Source organism: Piliocolobus tephrosceles, chromosome 6 (genome assembly GCF_002776525.5).
Source record: "Piliocolobus tephrosceles isolate RC106 chromosome 6, ASM277652v3, whole genome shotgun sequence".
Classification (NCBI taxonomy): domain Eukaryota; kingdom Metazoa; phylum Chordata; class Mammalia; order Primates; family Cercopithecidae; genus Piliocolobus; species Piliocolobus tephrosceles.
Genome location: NC_045439.1, coordinates 116014941 through 116035816, shown reverse-complemented (window position 1 = coordinate 116035816; position 20876 = coordinate 116014941). Strand labels below are relative to the sequence as shown.

Sequence of the window (20876 nt, the reverse complement as noted above, 5' to 3'; positions counted from 1 at the left end):
AAGCCATAGCAATATTTCTTAAAGGTAGTGCTGCAGAAGTCAATATGGAATGAAAACTACATTTTCTTAATTTGTTATTTAAGCCTTTCATTTTACAGAATGAAGAGTTGCTATTATTGTAATGTTTACTTTTGAATACATAAACTGTGAAATAATGGGGAAAACATTTGAAAAGTAGCCAGAAGATAAGATGAAAAACTCCCTATTGACTGTATCTCAGATTCACACACACACACACACACAAAGAATGTGAAGTGCTTTAAGGCTGTTCTTGAAACTCCAGTTAGAACAAGGAAGGAGACTGTCAATCCTTAGTAATGTATAAAGATTTGAAGTTCTGGATGCATTTTCCTGCTTTGAGTGCATGAAGTCGTCTTTGTTTCAGGTTTCCTTGGCAACCGTTCTCGAAGTGTATACGGGAAGAACAGGTCCTAAATGGAGTCTGGTCTGAAGAGGGCCTTAAAAAAAAAAGTCTAAGTTCCCTATTTTTATTCCCGCAGAAGTGCGTGTGCGTAATGAAGAATGCACAAGAAAGGAGAACACATCATTTTCCACAATCACGGCTACCAATGTGACAGTGAGATAACAATGATTTTTGAAAGCCTGTGTTGTGTTTCTGCCCACGAGACATCTAAGGCGGCATGGACTCCCTAGAAAGTTCTTTTTGCAGACCATTTTCATCTCAGAGCTGCCTCAATCGCCAAAGATAAATGGGAGCTATTTGCGTTTGGTGATGCTCTAACTCCAAGTGATTTCTCTTCATAGGAAATTTTCATGATGTCACCCTCAAAGATAAAAGCTTATTGGAATTGTTAACAATTGACTTTCTCATTTACAAAGGCAATACCTTGCTTAGTCATTTTCTGTGTCTGTGGCCTCCACTTCCTAACCTCTCATTCAGACCTTGTTTTATGCGTCTCCCAGATTAATGTCCCTGTTATTATAGCTTGACCTAGCACCAGACCCAATACCTCTACTCAGAGCTTATCCTATGCCACTTCAGTTGATGTCTTTATTAAAACGTTCTTCTGACCTGGTTTTGTGACTGCTGTTTTCTCTTCTTCCATTTCCTTATTTTGCTCACAGAGTCAGGTCTAGAGAAAGGCAATTGGGGCACTTTTCTTGGCACAAAATTTGAGGTGCAAAAAAACTCGGTAATCAAAATAAGTAATATCTTAATGCAATATTAAGAAAGTGAAATTACTTTTTCGCAACGGGTTTGCCACCAGAACAGAGGTGTCGTGAAAACTATCCCTAAAAGCCAAAATGGGAAAGGAAAAGACTCATATCAACATTGTCATCATTGGACACGTAGATTCGGGCAAGTCTACCACTACTGGCCATCTGATCTACAAATGCGGTGGCATCGACAAAAGAACCATTGAAAAATTTGAGAAGGAAGCTGCTGAGATGGGAAAGGGCTCCTTCAAGTATGCCTGGGTCTTGGATAAACTGAAAGCTGAGCGGGAACGTGGTATCACCATTGATATCTCCTTGTGGAAATTTGAGACCAGCAAGTATTATGTGACTATCATTGACGCTCCAGGACACAGAGACTTCATCAAAAACATGATTACAGGGACATCTCAGGCTGACTGTGCTGTCCTAATTGTTGCTGCTGGTGTTGGTGAATTTGAAGCTGGTATCTCCAAGCATGGGCAGACCCGAGAGCATGCTCTTCTGGCTTACACACTGGGTGTGAAACAACTAATTGCTGGTGTTAACAAAATGGATTCCACTGAGCCACCCTACAGCCAGAAGAGATATGAGGAAATTGTTAAGGAAGTCAGCACTTACATTGAGAAAATTGGCTACAACCCTGACACAGTAGCATTTGTGCCAATTTCTGGTTGGAATGGTGACAACATGCTGGAGCCAAGTGCTAACATGCCTTGGTTCAAGGGATGGAAGGTCACCCATAAGGATGGCAATGCCAGTGGAACCACGCTGCTTGAGGCTCTGGACTGCATCCTACCACCAACTCATCCAACTGACAAGCCCTTGCGCCTGCCTCTCCAGGATGTCTACAAAATTGGTGGTATTGGTACTGTTCCTGTTGGCCGAGTGGAGACTGGTGTTCTCAAACCTGGTATGGTGGTCACCTTTGCTCCAGTCAACGTAACAACTGAAGTAAAATCTGTCGAAATGCACCATGAAGCTTTGAGTGAAGCTCTTCCTGGGGACAATGTGGGCTTTAATGTCAAGAATGTGTCTGTCAAGGATGTTCGTCGTGGCAACGTTGCTGGTGACAGCAAAAATGACCCACCAATGGAAGCAGCTGGCTTCACTGCTCAGGTGATTATCCTGAACCATCCAGGCCAAATAAGTGCTGGCTATGCCCCTGTGTTGGATTGCCACACGGCTCACATTGCATGCAAGTTTGCTGAGCTGAAGGAAAAGATTGATCACCGTTCTGGTAAAAAACTGGAAGATGGCCCTAAATTCTTGAAGTCTGGTGATGCTGCCATTGTTGATATGGTTCCTGGCAAGCCTATGTGTGTTGAGAGCTTCTCAGACTATCCACCTTTGGGTCGCTTTGCTGTTCATGATATGAGGCAGACAGTTGCGGTGGGTGTCATCAAAGCAGTGGACAAGAAGGCTGCTGGAGCTGGCAAGGTCACCAAGTCTGCCCAGAAAGCTCAGAAGGCTAAATGAATATTATCCCTAATACCTGCCACCCCACTCTTAATCAGTGGTGGAAGAACGGTCTCAGAACTGTTTGTTTCAATTGGCCACTTAAGTTTAGTAGTAAAAGACTGGTTAATGATAACAATGCATCGTAAAACCTTCAGAAGGAAAGGAGAATGTTTTGTGGACCACTTTGGTTTTCTTTTTTGCGTGTGGCAGTTTTAAGTTATTAGTTCTTAAAATCAGTACTTTTTAATGGAAACAACTTGACCAAAAATTTGTCACAGAATTTTGAGACCCATTAAAAAAGTTTAATGAGAAAAAAAAAAAAAAGAAAGTGAAATTAAATGCAAAAAATCAATAATGAACAAAATGTTAAAATTATAAATAAAAAGGGATTCATGCTGATTTGATCAAGTCAATATTCATTAAAATGCTTTTACTACCCCCTTTCAGGACTCCACCATGCCATGCCCAAATTTTAAAAATTTTAAATTTTGTGTTGTCATGGTACTTCTATTTCAAGAACCTTTATTTAGCACTTTTATTACATGTCACCAATCATTATTCACACCACACACATATATTCATCTTTTCTCTTTCAGTTAGTGTTAGTGGTTTTCTTGAATCCTCTCCCCAGATGTGGTACGTAGATAATACATTTTCTTACTTCTTATATATTCTCAAATATTTTTATTTGCCCAAACAAGTGAGGGGTACATTGATTGGATGTAGGATTCTTGGGTTGCCTTCTTTTACTGTCAGGATTCTTCAGATATTATTCTGCTGTCTTCTATCCTCCAGTGTTGTAGACGAGAGGTCTGATTGCCAGTTTGATTCTCATTCTTTTCGAAAATAGTTTGTTCCTTCTCTCTGTGAACTCATACAATTTTCCTTCTATCCTTTGAGCTCAGGAAGATTATCGGGCTAGGCCTAGGTTGTTTTTTCTTCACAATCACTCCTGGAACTCAGTGAGCCCTTTCAATCTCTACTTTAAATTTTCTTTCAACACAGAGAAACAGTTTTCTATTGTTTGTTTAGTTATTGCCTCTTCTCCATTGATTCCTATTTCTCCTTATGAAATTTCCATTGTTTGTATCTTGGGTACCCTATATCTGTCCTCCAAAATCATTTATCTTTTACTTCTTATTTTCTTTATTTTCTATTTCTATTCTGATGTGGTGTCCCCACCAACCCCACCCCACTTAATTTTCCAGGCCACTGAATCAGAATTCAATGGTGACTATCTTCAATTTGTGTATTGATTTTTTTCATTCAAAAATTGTGAGATTTTTAGGTTCAAGAATTTGAGAGATTTTGTAGTATGTTTGAACCTTGAATGTCTTGTTAATTTTTGCCCAAGTTGTTCTCTGTCTCCACCAGCAGTTCTATTTTTATTTAGGAGCTACATATTCTGGATATTGTTCTTCTATCATTGCTAGATCCCCTAGTTTTCTTCGCCAACTTCTGACTCACTCTCAGACCTGAGATTCACCCTTTGGGGTGCCCTCAATAGAAGTATTCTGCTTCCACAGATCATCTCTAGCAGGAGGTTTGTCAGTTTGCTATCTGGGCATAAGAAAAAAGACCCTCATCCCTGCTGTGACTCTCCCCTGCAATCAAGATGTGATAGTTAATTTTATGTGTCAGTTTGACTCATTAAGGAATGCCCAGATAGCTGGTAAATCATTATTTCTGGGTGTATCCATGAGGCTGTTTCTAGAAAAGATTTACCTTTAGGTGGGGCACGGTGGCTCACACCTGTAATCCTAGCCCTTTGGGAGGCCAAGGCAGGTGGATCACTTTAGGTCAGGAGTTTGAGACCAGGCTGGCCAACATGGTGAAACCCTGTCTCTACTAAAAATACAAAAATTAGCCAAGCATGGTGGCAGATACCTGTAATCCCAGCTACCAGGGAGGCTGAAGCAGAAGAATTGCTTGAATCCAGAAGGTGGAGGTTGCAGTGAGCCATGATCATGCCACAGCACTCCAGTCTGGGGGACAAGAGTGAAACTCCATCTCAAAAAAAAAAAAAAGCAAAGAAAAAAAAGATTCACCTTTGAAACAGTGGACTAAGTAGGATGATCTGCCCTCACCAATGCCAGTGGGCATCATCCATCCCATTGAGGACCTGACCTGGGTAGAAGAAAATTGCTCAGCATTCCCCCATCCCAACCCCCAGTTCTAGGCCTTTGGCCTTAGACCGAATTACACCAGTAGTTTTCATGGTTTTCCAGCTGCAGATGGCCTAACTCAGGACTTTTCAGGCTCCAAAAATCATGTGAGCCAATTCCCATAAGAAATCTTTTTGTATATCTACCTATTCTATTGATTCTGCTTTTCTGGAGAACCCTGAATAACACCCTAACAAAGCGAGGGTTCTGCCAGCCTCCAGGGTAGAACGCTGGCACTCACCTGCTCAGCCTCCACTCGACTCCTGAAGCCAGAAAGGCCACTTCCTTGGAGAGATCCTCTTCCTTGGAAAGAAGGTTAGGGTGCTCCTGAGATGTCCATGGGCTAAGGCCTCTCCCGGATGTGTGCTGTGCTGGTTGCTCACAGCTGAGTGTTCTGCTGCAGTCCACAGGCCCTTCTTCCACCCAGAGAGCAAAAGGCTTTGTGCTTGCTCTTCCCATCCAACCCTGGAAGAGTTCAGGGCCTTGCTCACACCTTCTATATCCTGCCCGTAGCCAAAAAACTCCTCAGCATCCCAGAGGTGGCTGGTACCTAGAGTTGGACAAGGAGCATAGTACCTGCTGATTTAAGCTCTGTCTCTCCAGAATTGGACATGTTGATTTTTTTCAACCCTTGAAACTTTCCTTTCCTGTTTTCTTTATTTCAGTTAATGTCATTGGAATCTCCTATTGCTCTGGTGCAAAACGTTAGTTATTTCTAACTGCTCTCTCTCTTTCTTATCATCCTCTTTTAATTGGCTTACAAGTATTTGTTTTTAAATTGTATCTCTACATTGTCTCTTAAATTCATTTCCTCATATAGATTTCCATCTGCCACATCATTTTTCAAGCCTTCATTAACCTCCAGACTAAATTTTTGCATTAGCTGCATAACTGATTTCTCTCCCTCTAATTTAGTCTATATTCTGCTAACAGATACTAAAGCAAAAATTGTGACTGAGTCATCCCATTATCTACTGAAATCAAATCATCCGAGGCTTTCTCCCATAAATCTTCACAAATTAATCGCACACACACGTGCACGTGCATACATGAGCATGAACACACACACACAGACACACACACACACCTTTCCTCCTAGGACACTTTAAAAATTATGGCCTAGCACTTTCCTGAATTCTGGTTAGGTTTATCTTCTTTCTTTGTAGTCTCTCCCACTCCATCTCCTCTCCAACTCCTATTTTATCCTCTAAGGCCCAACTTGGAAAGATACATCTTTTTCCACAAAGAATTTCCCCTGTCCTTTCTCTGATTTAATACATACCAGTCTCATTCTCCTGCAGCATTTTCTTCAAACCTGTACTATAATTTGCATTTCACTCACTATAACTTGTAAACTCCCTTAAGACAACGATTATGTGCGGCTTACCTTTGCCTCCTTCCCTACCTGGGGCATAGCAGGTACTTCTTTAGCAGTGAATGGAGTAAAACTGTTCAGATCAACATTTATTTGTCCTCTCCAATGTGCCAAGCAGTGACCTAGTACTTGAGATAAAAGATTAAATTAACACAGATGCCATCCTCAGGTGTTCAATATGCCAAGTTCTATATTTCATCTAAATAGCCTGATATGCATCAATGTATGTATACATGTGCATCTAAATGCAGACATCCTCTGGAAATGCTGCCTGGTGGTTTTGCCTGCTTCCTCATCTACTTTTGAGAGTAGATGTTATACCGGGTCTAGAGATCACTTCAGGACAGAGGTAGCTGATGCAGGGAAAATTAAGATTCAAGACAATGTTGAGACTGTATATCAGGTAAACAACACAATTCAAGTCAGAGAGATTTTGGAAGGATGGTTAGCATTGGAAACTTCACATTTCTTCATTGACCAGCAGTTGGTGGTTGTCTTGTCTGTCTTAGGCCTCGCAAATCCCAACAGAGTATGGTCCAATACAAGCCTTCCTGTGCCTGGCTACCCTGCCCACATTTCCAGGCAATGGTCAATGTTTCTTTTATAGAGATATTGAGAAATTGAGGATGTCTTGGGTTCAATGCCTGTCTCCCCATCAGTTCCCATCTGTTACCCTGATTCACAATCTTTCGCTCTATATCTATGGCTGGTATCCAGCTGCATAGGATGCACCTCTCTGTGGATTATCCTTGTATTTCCTCTGAGTCGGCAGGCTCACTGAGGGTCTATAACAGTTACTGATTCTGGCCTGACAAAACCATGCATATAATGAGACAGGCCATGACCATTTAGTTTCTGAGAGCTCAGATGAAATTTAAGACTTTGAAGAAGTTGGAGTCAAGATAAAATACCCTCTGACTGATACTGTTGACAAACTATAAGCCTGAATAGTACTTACTTCTGACTCAATATAGGAGTGTTATATTAGGGCTTGTCCAAAAAGAAAGAATGTGGAGGTAATAAATTGCTGCCCCAGAAGAGTTAATGATGTGCTGAGTTCTACATTACATGGTATGAGTTAAAGTCATTTCCTGCTGAACCATTTGATTTGGGGCAAAATATTTAACTTCTCTGGTCTCATTTTCCCATTTGATAAGGCAAAGGACTAGAACTACTGACTTTTTATTTATATAGAGCAAGAGGCTATGATTCAATAATATTTTCCAGAATTAGAAGTAGTTAAATATAAGTCTTCTGAGGACAATAGAAGGGGAAGACAAAGTCAAAACTTGAGAGATTTGGGAGGCACTAATCTACAAAGTGGCTTGTTAACCATTGAGTTGCAGGAGACAGAATTCTGGATTCCTTTCTTTACTATCTGCTGCCTGGTGCACCAGGCTGTTTTTTTGATCACACATTGATTATTCCCCTATAATTTACTCAAGCAGTTATGATAGAAAATGATTCCAAAAGTACCATGACTGCATTTGTCAAGGAAGAAATGGGTTAATGTCAGGAAGCCACTGACTCTTTTGAATTCCAGTATCTAAATGGCTATTGTTCCTCTCAGCACAGAATTTTCTAGAGGACAAAACACATACTAAAGCTCTAACAAGAAAATATCCATTAAAGATACAAAGAGACTGGGGCTCCACTAATGTAATATAAAAATTCAATGTGCAAGTAAAATGCCAGAGTTGGATTGATTGCTGTGTACAACAGTGACATGAGTATAAAGACTCCCTAAGGTTAAATTGGGCTCCTGCATTGAAATTCTAATTAGAAATATGAGTGCCCTGACTCTGTGAAAGTACATGTGTGTTTAATTATTCTCCTTTTCACCTTATCTCTTCCATTACTTTATACACTTTTCCCTCCTCCTTTCTCACTGTTTTCAAGAAACCCATGCTCCTTGCTTAATCTAAGTGCGGGCCTTCCTTTAAGCTGGCATTAATTGACAAGCAGTGTTTAATTATTATTTTTCATGTCTGAAGAGGGCTAATATTAACTCTCCATGAGCCCAAAGGTGACCTCAGCCCCCTTGTTTCTGGTGGCACCACTCTGCCTTCATCAATGGCATTTCTTTAGTCAGACATGCCACATGTTCTTCTTCATTTTAATGGTTTATAGCTATATTTGTGCTAATCAAGGCTGCTGGGTGCCTCACTTATCTTCTAGCATTGTGTTTGAAAATTTGGTACCTTGGACAACTGAAGATTAAGTGACGTCTACAGGATCCAAACGGTATATATATATATGTATGTGTGTGTGTGTGTGTGTGTGTGTGTGTGTATAAATATATATAATTATTTTTTTTTTTAAGTAGCTTTGAGGACTATTGACCTGGAGTCTTCTTAAGGCCAGGAATGTACCTTGTCAGATTGGCATCTTCAGCTGACACCCAGCACCTGATATTGCTCCATGTTTGATTGACTAATAGGTATATCTAAAGGACCTGAAAACCATGTGTTTATACCTTGGTGCTCTGGATTAAGACTGAGAACTCACATATTGCCATAATCGTGATGATCTGGTTTTTCCCTAAATTCATCAGCCACACCAGAAATCTAGCTAGTCCACCAGCATAATCAAGTTTCCAAATCAAAGCTGGAGAAGTTCTGTTGACATTAAGTCTGAGATAATCTGCTTTTCAAAAAGGGTTTTTATTCAGTCTTCTTTATCACTCTATGTGGACCTTGAACCTTGAGTGTACATTTATTCAGGGGATTTTCTAACTCAGAAACTACAAGGCAAAGAAGCTCATGGCCTGAAATCTGAGCCTTCTTCTAAATACTTCTTGAGTTACAATGGGACCTGAAATGCCAAAGAGAAATGAAAGTTACCCCAGTAAGTCAGAGGTCAAATCCACTAAGGACAGCTAAGTGTCAAGGATTAAGACATAAGGGACCAGTAGATCCTCTAGGTCCAAGATCAACAGGTCCAAGATTCTGCTAAGCCCAGGAAATTCAGGTCAAAACCATGTTAGCTTCAAAAGTTGGTGTTGTCAGGTACAGCCATATGTCCCCAGAGTCTCAAGGTTCTAGGTGGCCCTTAGAAGTAACATGGCAAGTGGAAAGAGCAAAGGTCTAGAGTCCACAAACCCTGCCCTGCAGTCCTGATTCCATTACACAACTTAAGCAGAACATATCTTTAAAGTGATTATATTAAAGAGCTTTTTTATGGGATTATTGTGGGGGATTAAATGAGATGATACATATGAAAGCACCTTGAAGATTTTAAGTTGCTTTATAAATTTTAATTATCGTTCACTTGGGACATGCATTTCCTTACAAGTAGTGGAAAATAAGAGTTCAATTGGTACTGTGGTTCAGCCAAATATAGATTTAACAGGAGTTTTTCCCCACTAGCTAGTTCTGCCATCTATGAAACATACAAAAAGAAACAACAAACTTTGGAAAACAAGCCATTCATAAATCAGGAACTGCCTGCATATGCATTGTAATTGAAAGCCTTCAAACTATTAATGCCCATAAGGGGCAAGAACTTGGAACAGATCCTATGTTGAACATTCTTCTTTCAATCTAGATCTATTAACTTGCACTATTAGTCATCAAGTAAATAAATCACAGACTCAAATTTATCTCTGCCAGTCTCCACAAATAACCGCTTGTATGCTAATAGTATCAAAGAAAATAGTAATTGTAGTTCAAAAAAAAAATCCATTCGTGGTTCTCAAAATGTGGCCCTGGACCAGCAGCATCAACATCACCTGGAAACTTGTTAGTTTCCACGTTCTTGAGCCCCATTCAGATCTGCTGAATGAGAAACTCCAGAAACGGGGCCCAGCAACCTATATTTTAATAAGCCCCTCTGGTGATTCTGATGCTCTGTAGAAGTCTGAGAACCACTACACTAGATTGAGAACAAAAATAGCAACATAGCATGATGTTCTTATTTGCAAATTATTAGGGATCTTAAATCATTTTAACATGGCTTAGTATGGCTGAAATTTCAATACAATATCTGCAATTAAAAATCACAACTACTAGGGTTTTTATGGTATTAGGTCTAACATTTAAGTCTCTAATCCATCTCGTACCATGCAGGACATAGGCATGGGCAAGGACTTCATGTCTAAAACACCAAAAGCAACGGCAGCAAAAGCCAAAACTGACAAATGGGATCTAATTAAACTAAAGAGCTTCTGCACAGCAAAAGAAACTACCATCAGAGTGAACAGGCAACCTACAGAATGGGAGAAAATTTTTGCAATCTACTCATCTGACAAAGGGCTAATATCCAGAATCTACAAAGAACTCAAACAAATATACAAGAAAAAAACAAACAACCCCATCCAAAAGTGGGGAAAGGATATGAACAGACATTTCTCAAAAGAAGACATTCATACAGCCAACAGACACATGAAAAAATGCTCATCATCACTCGCCATCAGAGAAATGCAAATCAAAACCACAATGAGATACCATCTCACTCCAGTTAGAATGGCAATCATTAAAAAATCTGGAAACAACAGGTGTTGGAGAGGATGTGGAGAAATAGGAACACTTTTACACTGTTGGTGGGATTGTAAACTAGTTCAACCATTATGGAAAACAGTATGGCAATTCCTCAAGGATCTAGAACTAGATGTACCATATGACCCAGCCATCCCACTACTGGGTATATACCCAAAGGATTATAAATTATTCTACTACAAAGACACATGCACACGTATGTTTATTGCGGCACTATTCACAATAGCAAAGACTTGGAATCAACCCAAATGTCCATCAGTGACAGACTGGATTAAGAAAATGTGGCACATATACACCATGGAATACTATGCAGCCATAAAAAAGGATGAGTTTGCGTCCCTTGTAGGGACATGGATGCAGCTGGAAACCATCATTCTTAGCAAACTATCACAAGAAGAGAAAACCAAACACCGCATGTTCTCACTCATAGGTGGGAACTGAACAATGAGTTCACTTGGACTCGGGAAGGGGAACATCACACACTGGGGCCTATCATGGGGAAGGGGGAGGGGGGAGGGATTGCATTGGGGAGTTATACCTGATATAAATGATGAATTGATGGGTGCTGACGAGTTGATGGGTGCAGCACACCAACATGGCACAAGTATACATATGTAACAAACCTGCACGTTATGCACATGTACCCTAGAACTTAAAGTATAATAAAAAAATAAATAAATAAAATAAAAGTTGAAGAAAAAACAAAAAAAAAGAATAAAAAACAAACAAACAAACAAACAAACAAACAAACAAAAATCACAACTAGTGAATGCATGACCAAGACAGCATAGCTCTTTAACTTGTATCTGTAGGCTTGTTGTTTAATAAAGTTCATTTTTTCATCCTTAGTCTGAATAGATAAATGCCTTGGTCAATAATTTCCTACAACACTCAAGCAAAGCAAACACTCTCATAAAATTTGAGCATATTTTTATTTACTAAAGACTCTAATCAAGATGGAAGCTCTTACAAGTAGTCTCGGTAGTAGAAATGAAAATTAAACTCAGTTCATTAGTTTGTAACAAAATTCTTTCTCCTTTGACTTTTATTGATTTATTTATTTTTTGAAGCACTGTCTCACTCTATCATCCAGGCTAGAGTGCAGTGGCACTGTCTCAGCTCACAGCAACCTCCGCCTCCCGGATTCAAATGATTCTTCTGCCTTTAGCCTCCCGAGTAGCTGGGATTACAGGCACATGCCACCACACCTGGCTAATTTTTGTATTTTTAGGAGAGATGGGGTTTCACCACGTTGGTCAGGCTGGTCTCGAACTCCTGACCTAGGTGATCTGCCTGCCTCAGCCTCCCAAAGTGTTAGGATTACAGGCATGAGCCACCGTGCCCGGCTCTTGTTTGATTTTTAATGGTATTTAAGCCTGGCTATTACGTTAATACCATTTCTTATAAAACTTATAATGTACTTTAATAACATAGATTATAAAAATCACGATTTAATAGGGTAGGGTGAGAACAACATAGACTTTCAGGAAAAATAGAGGTTGGCATTTTTTTATATACAATTATAGAAAAGAAATTTTATTTGACAGATGATTAGCAGTAAAACATCGATTTTTCTCCTTTTACCCACCCATTTACCATCAGCTACACATGTATCAATAAGAATGTAAACATCTCCTAAGAACCAGTCAACCATTTTTTTCCTTTCATAAATACCATGGCTTTTAGATATTATGTAAAAATGAAGTTTTATTGCACGCATTACCCCAGTGTTTACTTCACATCATGTTTAGGTGTGAGGGTTAGTGCCCCTTGGTGGGAGGACTCAGAACACTTGGCTCTAGAATGCTGCCAGTCTCCACTACACTTCTGGGTCGCTGGAAATGATGGCCAGATAGTTTGGAGGAAGCACTGTATAAATCTTTTCAGAGTAAGTTGGATTTTCCCAAAAGTTCCTCATCTACAATTACCAATATTAAATGCAATCTTCCTACCACAAACCATAGTTTGTGAAGTTAAAAATAAAGGCAGACCAGAGCACTCTCTCCTTTATTCTCACTCAACCTCCTTGTTCTTGCAACATCTGGAACCAGTATCAGGGCTTCCTTCCATTTTCCAATCCCCTCAGCACCCAGTAGCATCCACCTGAGGAGAGAAAGCCCAGCCGCACCCTCCAGCCTGACTATAATTTTGTCTCCAGGCAACTGCAGTAGGATGTCTACTCTTCTCTATTCCCCCCTATTTTAAGTGTTGCTCCACACAGCTTGACATGACACTTCTTGCCTAAGAGAAAGTTCTGTTTTTCCCCAAATGAAAACTGAAATCGACAGAATAACATTTGTAGCCTTAGGGAGCCTACTGATGAGAAAACTGGTGATCTAGGATTTAACATGTAAATCTTGGAGGTGTGGGATTGAGAAAAAGGGAGTGAGCTGCTAAATTTATGAGAATATCATAGATCATGAATCATGTAGGTATAAAAGTTAACATATCTAAATATTTTTAAATAATCCTTTATAATAGTATTTTATAATTACAGCGGGACCCTCTGGTGTGGGAATTATTATGGTGTATTCATGTTTAGTTGCATTGACTGCACTCGGCTTTTAGCCATGTGCCTAGCAACACACTGGGCATGAATTAATGTGCAATAATTCATGGCCTGTTGTGCCTTATTAAATATAGCATTGATTCCATTTTAGAACTGCAACATAATGACTCAAATATTTTTCAGAATGCTAAGTGCCCCATACGATTTTCATTTGAGAGCCTGTTTTCACATTTGCAACCCTCAGTTACAATAGTAATATTTTTCTACTGCAGAGCAAAGAAAAATGCAATTGCCCACCAAAAATTAAAATCAAATGCCAAGAGGAATTACCTCCTGAATCACTCTATTTTTTCCCAATAAATCTGAGTCTCCAAAAAAAAAAAAGTCTACTTTAAATGGAGGGAGAGAAGGTTTGGGGGTTTCTATTTAGGCCATTTGAAAAACTATTTTTTAAAAACTTTCAATGTTTTTGTTCTCCATTATGCTGGGAATCAGAGCAAAATAATTACAGATCATGTTTAGAGGGGAAAATGCCTGGTGGCAAGTCAGGAGAGTGGTGGTTTAATTCTGATTCTGCTAATCTATTCTACAATTGCCAGTGGTCACATAATCACTCCGTGCCTCGGTTTCTCCATCTATAAAATAGGTTTAATAGTATCTCATTTTCTTTTTAATGAGTTGTGAGAATCAAACTACATAAATCTATGAAGATGCTATATAAGTGTAAATTAGTATAGGCAGTGTGCCTAGCCCCATGGTAAATATACTTTCAGCTAAAGTGCTTTCATATCCACTATCTCATTGAAAACTCCCAACAATATTGTGGGTAGACAGGGACTATTTTCCCATTTCACAGCTGGCTTTGGCCACAGGATGCTCTTCCTCTCAGTGGAAGACACACATGAAGCAGTGAATGACCTACACAGAATAAACCACGATTTGCAGTGTCACAGTCAGAGTGCCTTCATAACCACTGCAGGAAGAAGCAGAGGCAAAATGACACAACTTAGTAGCAAAGTAAAAATCCAAATTCCAGTTGACTGACTTTCAGCCAGACCAAAGACTACCTTTTTTTTGAAAAGGTTGAGCAATTGCCTTGTAACTTCCACTTGAGCCAGTGAGAAGCCTGGCTTATAAGCCAAATCACTGTTTTATAAATAATAGTATTCAGTCAGTCCAAATCTCAGACTGCAATACTTTTCTAATGGATATCCCTCCAAGTCTTCATGTTCACAATGTACTTTTTAAATGGCTTTTGATTTACTTTAGACCTATTAGAAGATCTATATTTTATTAATTGAAAGGGGTTATGAGACTTTTCTTTCGTTATTAGTTAGCTACCATGCCTTACCTCTTCCAGAATTCTAATGTTCTGCAAGAATAAGTTGTAAAAAACCTGCGAAAAAACCAGTGTCTCTCATCTAGCTCATGCTTTTGACCCTGCCATTTCGAGCATAAAATCACCTCTGGCACCAATACTGCAATTAAAAATCTTGGCCTGGGACAATTTAATTATATCTTTTGTAATATCAGAAAAAAATAGTTTGGGATCACAACTCTGGCCAGCCTTCCTGGGATAGAATATGTTATAAACTAGGGATCAGTGTATCTCAGTGTATTCACTCCAAATATACAGACGTGGGAACATACTAACAGAGTTCCTCTAGAGTAAGTCAGACCCAGGATGTAACTGCACCTACATCATTACTATTAAATGGCCTTGGAAAAGGGACCTCATCTCTCTAAGTATGTTCTTCAATTGTGAACAGGACTGATAACAGTTTCTACCTCATATAGCATGAGGAATCAATGAAACACTCCATTATAAGCCACTGAGGACAGAGCCTAACATATAGTAAGCATTCAAAAATGCTAACTAATATTAAGTTAGAGAAACAACTGGGGTCCAGATTTTACATGAGATACTAATCCAGTGCTATATTATGGGCCAAAATATCACCTTTGCTCTCATGTTATAGGTCCATCATTACAGGATATTATCAAATATATGAATACTCTTAGCATACTCCTATTACTACACATAATCCTCAATGCACTCAGTATGTTCCTATGTTACAGTTCACATTCCGCCTTATACCAGACAGGGACTGTATATGCTGCGCAAGGACTAGGACAGTGCTATGCATCTATCAAGCTGGAGTCCAGTAAGGGTCAGTTGAATCATATGGAAGACGGCTGGTCTGGGTGAGGTATTTGCTGTTAAGAGTTTTGTTTGGGGTCCCATAGAGTAAGGCAGCCATCAGCCAGTGCTTGCTCAGCATATTGAAGTAGATGCTTTTAGATGATGCAGTTATTGCTTTCTGAATATCCCCAGAGGCTTAAGTAAAGCCATGTATGAACATAAACATGGGGAATGTTAGATGGACTAGCCCAGTTCAATCCTAAGTAAACAGTGACTGTCATTTGAGGTCAGGCTTTTTAGAATTCCAAAAGATTCTTCTGCACACTGGAAGACAAAGGGTTAGATGCTCCACGATTCTGAAACACCAATGACTTTTTCACTCTTCAACACAAAATGAAAGCCCATTTAGACTTTCTTTTGCAATTATCACCTATTTGAATTCTGGTAACACTTATTTAGTTAGCAATATAGCTCATTTTCCTGTTTTAAAAAAGTAAATAGCGGAGTGTTTTCTTTTCCTTTTATGCATTCATGAGGAAGCCACAATTTTTATCTTTAATATGACACTAGAGCCTTGTTTAGCTGCAGCTAGTCTTCTGAGGCCTCATATCCTCGGCTCCACAATCTGACTGAGAAGAGGATAAGAGAAGGTAGGCAGACCTCTTGGCATCAGAAATGAAGAAGCAGGCCTTGCTTCGAAGATCTCAAGTAGGTGGGCCATATCCACCCCGGTCAGTCATAGTGAGAGAATGACTCAATAAATGGCAATAGAATAATGGGGTAGACAATTGTAGGAGGGATGATGACAATTCCTCTTGTTTCTTCTTTATATGGAACTTCCTGTTATTCTTTCTACCTTCTTTCTTATCAACCTTATCAAGCTACTGGTTTGATAACTGCATCAAAATATAACTGCACAGATATTTTTTGTGGCCCATGCTTAATAGGTTTTCAGGAAAAAGAGCAAGATGGACCAAGCTGTCAGTACTATACCTGTCTCAGAGAAACCCTTACACATGTAACACAGAAGTTCAGCTGTCACCACTCTGCCTCCTTGGAGAAGTCTGTAGGTGTTCAAAGCCCTGGAGCATATATTAGGCAGAGCAGCCGGTCGAATTGCTAAAACACCTTGACAGGTGTGGATAGACTTTGCTGCTTCCCCCATAACATGTTTATACACAAACACACACACATACACACAAATGTATACACACACACACATATATACATGTACATGCAAGCATGCACATATTTTCACATATACACACAAACATACACACACATACACAAAACATGTACACATATATACACATATACACACAAACATGCATGCACACACACACTGCACTCACCCAGTCACAGATATTTATTCACTGAAAAAATTTTCTGGTCTTCTCTGCTGTCAAATCTCACAGGTATTTGTTCCACCTCCACTGCAGCTGTCACCATTCTCTGGACCTTCAACTGGACCTCCTAGTCAATACCGTTTCATGCTGCTTCTTTTGGAGGTTGTCCCGTGGAGTTACCAGAGGCAACGGGACGTGATTATGCAAGTGGGCTCTGGAGCCAGGCAGCTAGATCTGAATCCTGCTTCAATCACTTACAACTTATTTATTTTAGAATGAGTTTTTAATCTTTCAATTTGACACTTTCCCCACTTAGGATAACAGTAATAGTACCTATGTTATATGTTATTATAAATATTAAATAAATACATGCTGTGTATCTAAAAAGTGTTTGGCACATAGTAAGTCCTCAATAAATGTTAGCTCCTAACAATGTTCTATCCTCCACCATCCCCATATTCTACAAGATATGACTCTGTTCTTGATTTTTTACTAATCTTGCTTTAAAACTCTAAATATCAGATTTCTTTCCCTTGTATGATTTATTTCTAAGAAGACCCTCCCTTTTTTCCAATGTTCAAGGTCCTTAAGTTGCTTAGGCTTCTTATAATGGAACAGGAGACAGAGAGGGAAACATACAAAACTGCCCTGAATGCTAGATTTTCCGAGATAAATCAGAATTACAATTTTGAGAATTCAGTAGTGTCTGGTACATAATACACTCTCCATATCTAACATGTCTAAAATGTGAAACAAACACATTTTCTTGCTTTTCTCATTCAACATGAGGCGACCAATCCCAGAAGGGGGAAAATATTCTCTTCCTTCTATCTCTAGCCTGTTTCCCCACTCTGACTCTCAAAGAATATTCTAAGCAGTCAAATATGAGCGCCTTCTGTCTCCAATTAGGCACAGGAAGGTAATATTCATGCCTTAAAACCCTTACATGCTTCACAGACCATAGAGATCCATTCATTCATTCAGTTGCAGACAGAGACGGTCTCCCCCTACTTCTTAGGAAACTTTCTTCCCCAAGCTCCTAACCACAAACTCTCCAACTATTTTTCCTACCTCCAGACACTCTTTTTCAACCTCTTTTTTTTTTTTTATCCTTGTCTGCTATTCAACCCTAAAGGATGGTGTGCCCAAGAGCTCAGTCTTTGGCACTCTTCTCTTCATATCCCTGTATTCTTCCAATATAATCACCTCTTATAGCAGGGCTCCCAAGTCAGTCTACACCTCCAGGATAGGCCTCTCCCTTGAGTTCTGGACATGTATATTCAATCACCCTCTCACTCTCTTCATTTAGATATCTAACACACATTTCAAGTCAACACATCCAAAACAGAAGTCTTGATTTCCTACTCCAACCTGCTCCTCCCTCAAGGTTCTCACCTCTGTAATTGGCAACACTGTTCTCTGAGTTGCTTGGACCCAAAACTTCGGTCTCATTGCCTATTTCTGTCTCACACATACTCCATATCCACATCAATCAGAAAGTTCTGTTAGCTCCATCTTCAATATATGTCCCAAATCCTAACTCTCCTCCCTGCCTCTTCTACCAACCAAGTCCAAGCCATCATCATAATGATAGGGACAAGAGGGAGAGAAATTCTAGGCAGGAAAGGGTGCATGCCTGGTGAAGCCCCACCCTCAAGCCAAAAAACCTGAGACCACAGTCTAAATTGAGCACTTACATCCCTGTTTTCCTGCTCGAATGTTGCCTTTTCCAAAACCATCCATGGCCCACTCTGCCCCCTATCCTGTGCCTAAAAGACCCTAGGCTCAGCTGGCAGAGAGGAGAAGCAGCTGGATGTTGGACACTATGGCTGGACATTAGAGAGAAGTGCTTGGCTTCAGAGGGACAGCTTGATGGTGTAACTTCAGAAAAGAATTTGGCCAGAGATAGCCAGACTTCAGGGGAAGATTACCTTCCTGCCCTGTCCCCTTTTCAGCTCCCCTTCCCACTGAGAGCCATTTCCATCAGCCCACATTTACTATCCTTCAATTCATTCATGTGATCTCATTTTTCTTGGATTGAGGACAAGAGCTCAGGAGCTAGAAGTGTGGATGCAAAAGGCGATCACACTGACCCTCTGCCCTTGCTGGTGGATAGCAGCCACTTCACATGAAGAGGCAGAGGATCCACTGAGCTGTTAACACTTAAGCCATCCGTGGATGGCAGAGCTAATAGAGCACTGTAACACTCCCTCTAGGGTTTCAGGGGTCCTGAGCACCATGCCTCCAGATGCTGCTGTGGGACCCACACAAAGTTTGCTCCTGCCAGTGCCCAAAAGTGCTCACCCTGGCTCCTGCACCTGCTTACCTGTGTACTCCCTCCCATGAGGGGTGGAATGCAGTGGGTCTGAGTGAGTGGAGTTCTCCCCTGCCAGCACCAAAGCAACCAGCTAGTTCCAGCATTCATGCACTCCAATTCCCACCTTGTTCACTCTCACACTCTCTTCCGCAAGGAGTTGAAAGCTGCGGACTGGGTAAACGAGGCACCCCTGTTGTGAGTCCCGCAAAGGGTTCAGGGAAATATCCTGCTTTAATATCACACTAAACTGTAGCAATGCCTTCCTAACTGGCCTCTGCTTCCACTTATCCCTCCTCTTCCACCCTGATAGTCAATGTAATGCAGCCAGCAAAGTGATACTTTTTAAACAAAATTAGATCAGGTCACATCCCTATTAAAACACCTCACCTTTATCTCATACTCCTACCCACTCTCCAAACACACTGGTCCTCTTGCCAAGCTCATGCCCACCTGAGGTCATTGTTGTCTGCATTCAAACCTTTTCAGGTATATATCCTTTCTCCTCAGTGATTTTCTTAATGGTGTCTGAGAACTTGTCTGCTGCCTCTTGTTGGCAAAAGCTGAATCTCCTGTTATTTGGCCTTTTCAAAAGCCACATCCTTTCTAAAATTATCAAACCATCCTTTGCTGGAATTAAATTCTTGAGCTTAAGATGTGGTAAATTCTTCACCTTCCTTTCCTTTAAGTTGTCATATAATGACTTAGCTCTTTCTCAAATCACATTAGAGTCTATAGGTATGCCTTCCTTATGGTAAATCTGCACCCACATACAAGCTGCATTTCCAATATGAGATAAAAAGGTATTTTGCAAAAAGTGCGAGGGTTTTGTACCTACTGACGTAGCTACAGTGGCAGTTTCATTAACTTCTTTTTTTTTTTCTTTTTTTGCAGTGGTCCTTACATTTGATTCACTTATCTTAAATGGTGGGCCACCACAGCTACAGACCTCAGTCCATGGTACATATCAAGCAATTCAACTCCCTCTTGTAATGTCATGACTTTTCTCTGCTTCTCGGGAGCACTTCCAGTATCACCAGTGGCACTTTATATGAAACCCATGGTGTTATTCAAGGTTTATGATATTGCACTATACAAGATTTGAAGAATGTGTAAAACCTTGAGAGATCACTTTTTACTGTGATAAGCAATTAACTACAGAGATGAACTGCTCATGCATGATTAATGTCACATGGTGTTTTAAGCAGATACTGGCAACACTTGAGCTTACCACAATGGGAACTAAAGGTGGCTACACAATTATTACAGCACAGGAGTATCTGCTACAGTTAATAAATGCAGATATGATTTAATACTACATCCTTACCTTTGTTTACATTTCCTTCAACTGGGAATGGCACTAAGTATAGTCTGTGTTTATGTAAGTTTTGCTAAATTTAAACTTTTTATAATGGATTTGTGTACATTTGATGACAGTAAATGATAAAATAGATGAGTAGCCACATATATTTTGTGCATTCATGATATACCTTTTCTTTAATTTTTCAATATTTTCAGGTTATGCACATTCTTCTGTAAGTTTTTTCAAATCATTGCAAATCTCCAATTTTCCAATATATTTACTGAAAAGAAAAATCCATGAAAAAATAAGTGGGCCTGTGCAGCTCAAACCTGTGTTGTTAAAGGGTCAATTGTACACACACAGACACAGAGAGAGACACACACAGAGAGAGAGAGAGAGAGACAGAGAGAGAGAGAGAGTTTGGGAAGTCAATGAAGGCCCCCACCAAGGAAACAACATTTGATCTGTTAAAAGAAAACTTCAGACAAATTAAATTTAACAGAGTTTAATTGAGCAAGGAAAAAAATGATTTTTGAATTGGGCAGCCCCCAGAATCATAGCAGATTCAGAGGGACTCCAGGGATGCCT

At 39.9% G+C, this 20876-nt stretch overlaps 1 pseudogene across 1 annotated transcript; it reads left to right on the top strand.

The window, feature by feature from the left end:
• The first annotated feature begins 1203 nt into the window (after positions 1–1203).
• Positions 1204–2960, top strand: LOC111552867 (annotated as a pseudogene). The gene has a single exon (XR_002734762.2). The product of XR_002734762.2 is annotated as an elongation factor 1-alpha 1 pseudogene (transcript).
• Positions 2961–20876: the final 17916 nt, after the last annotated feature.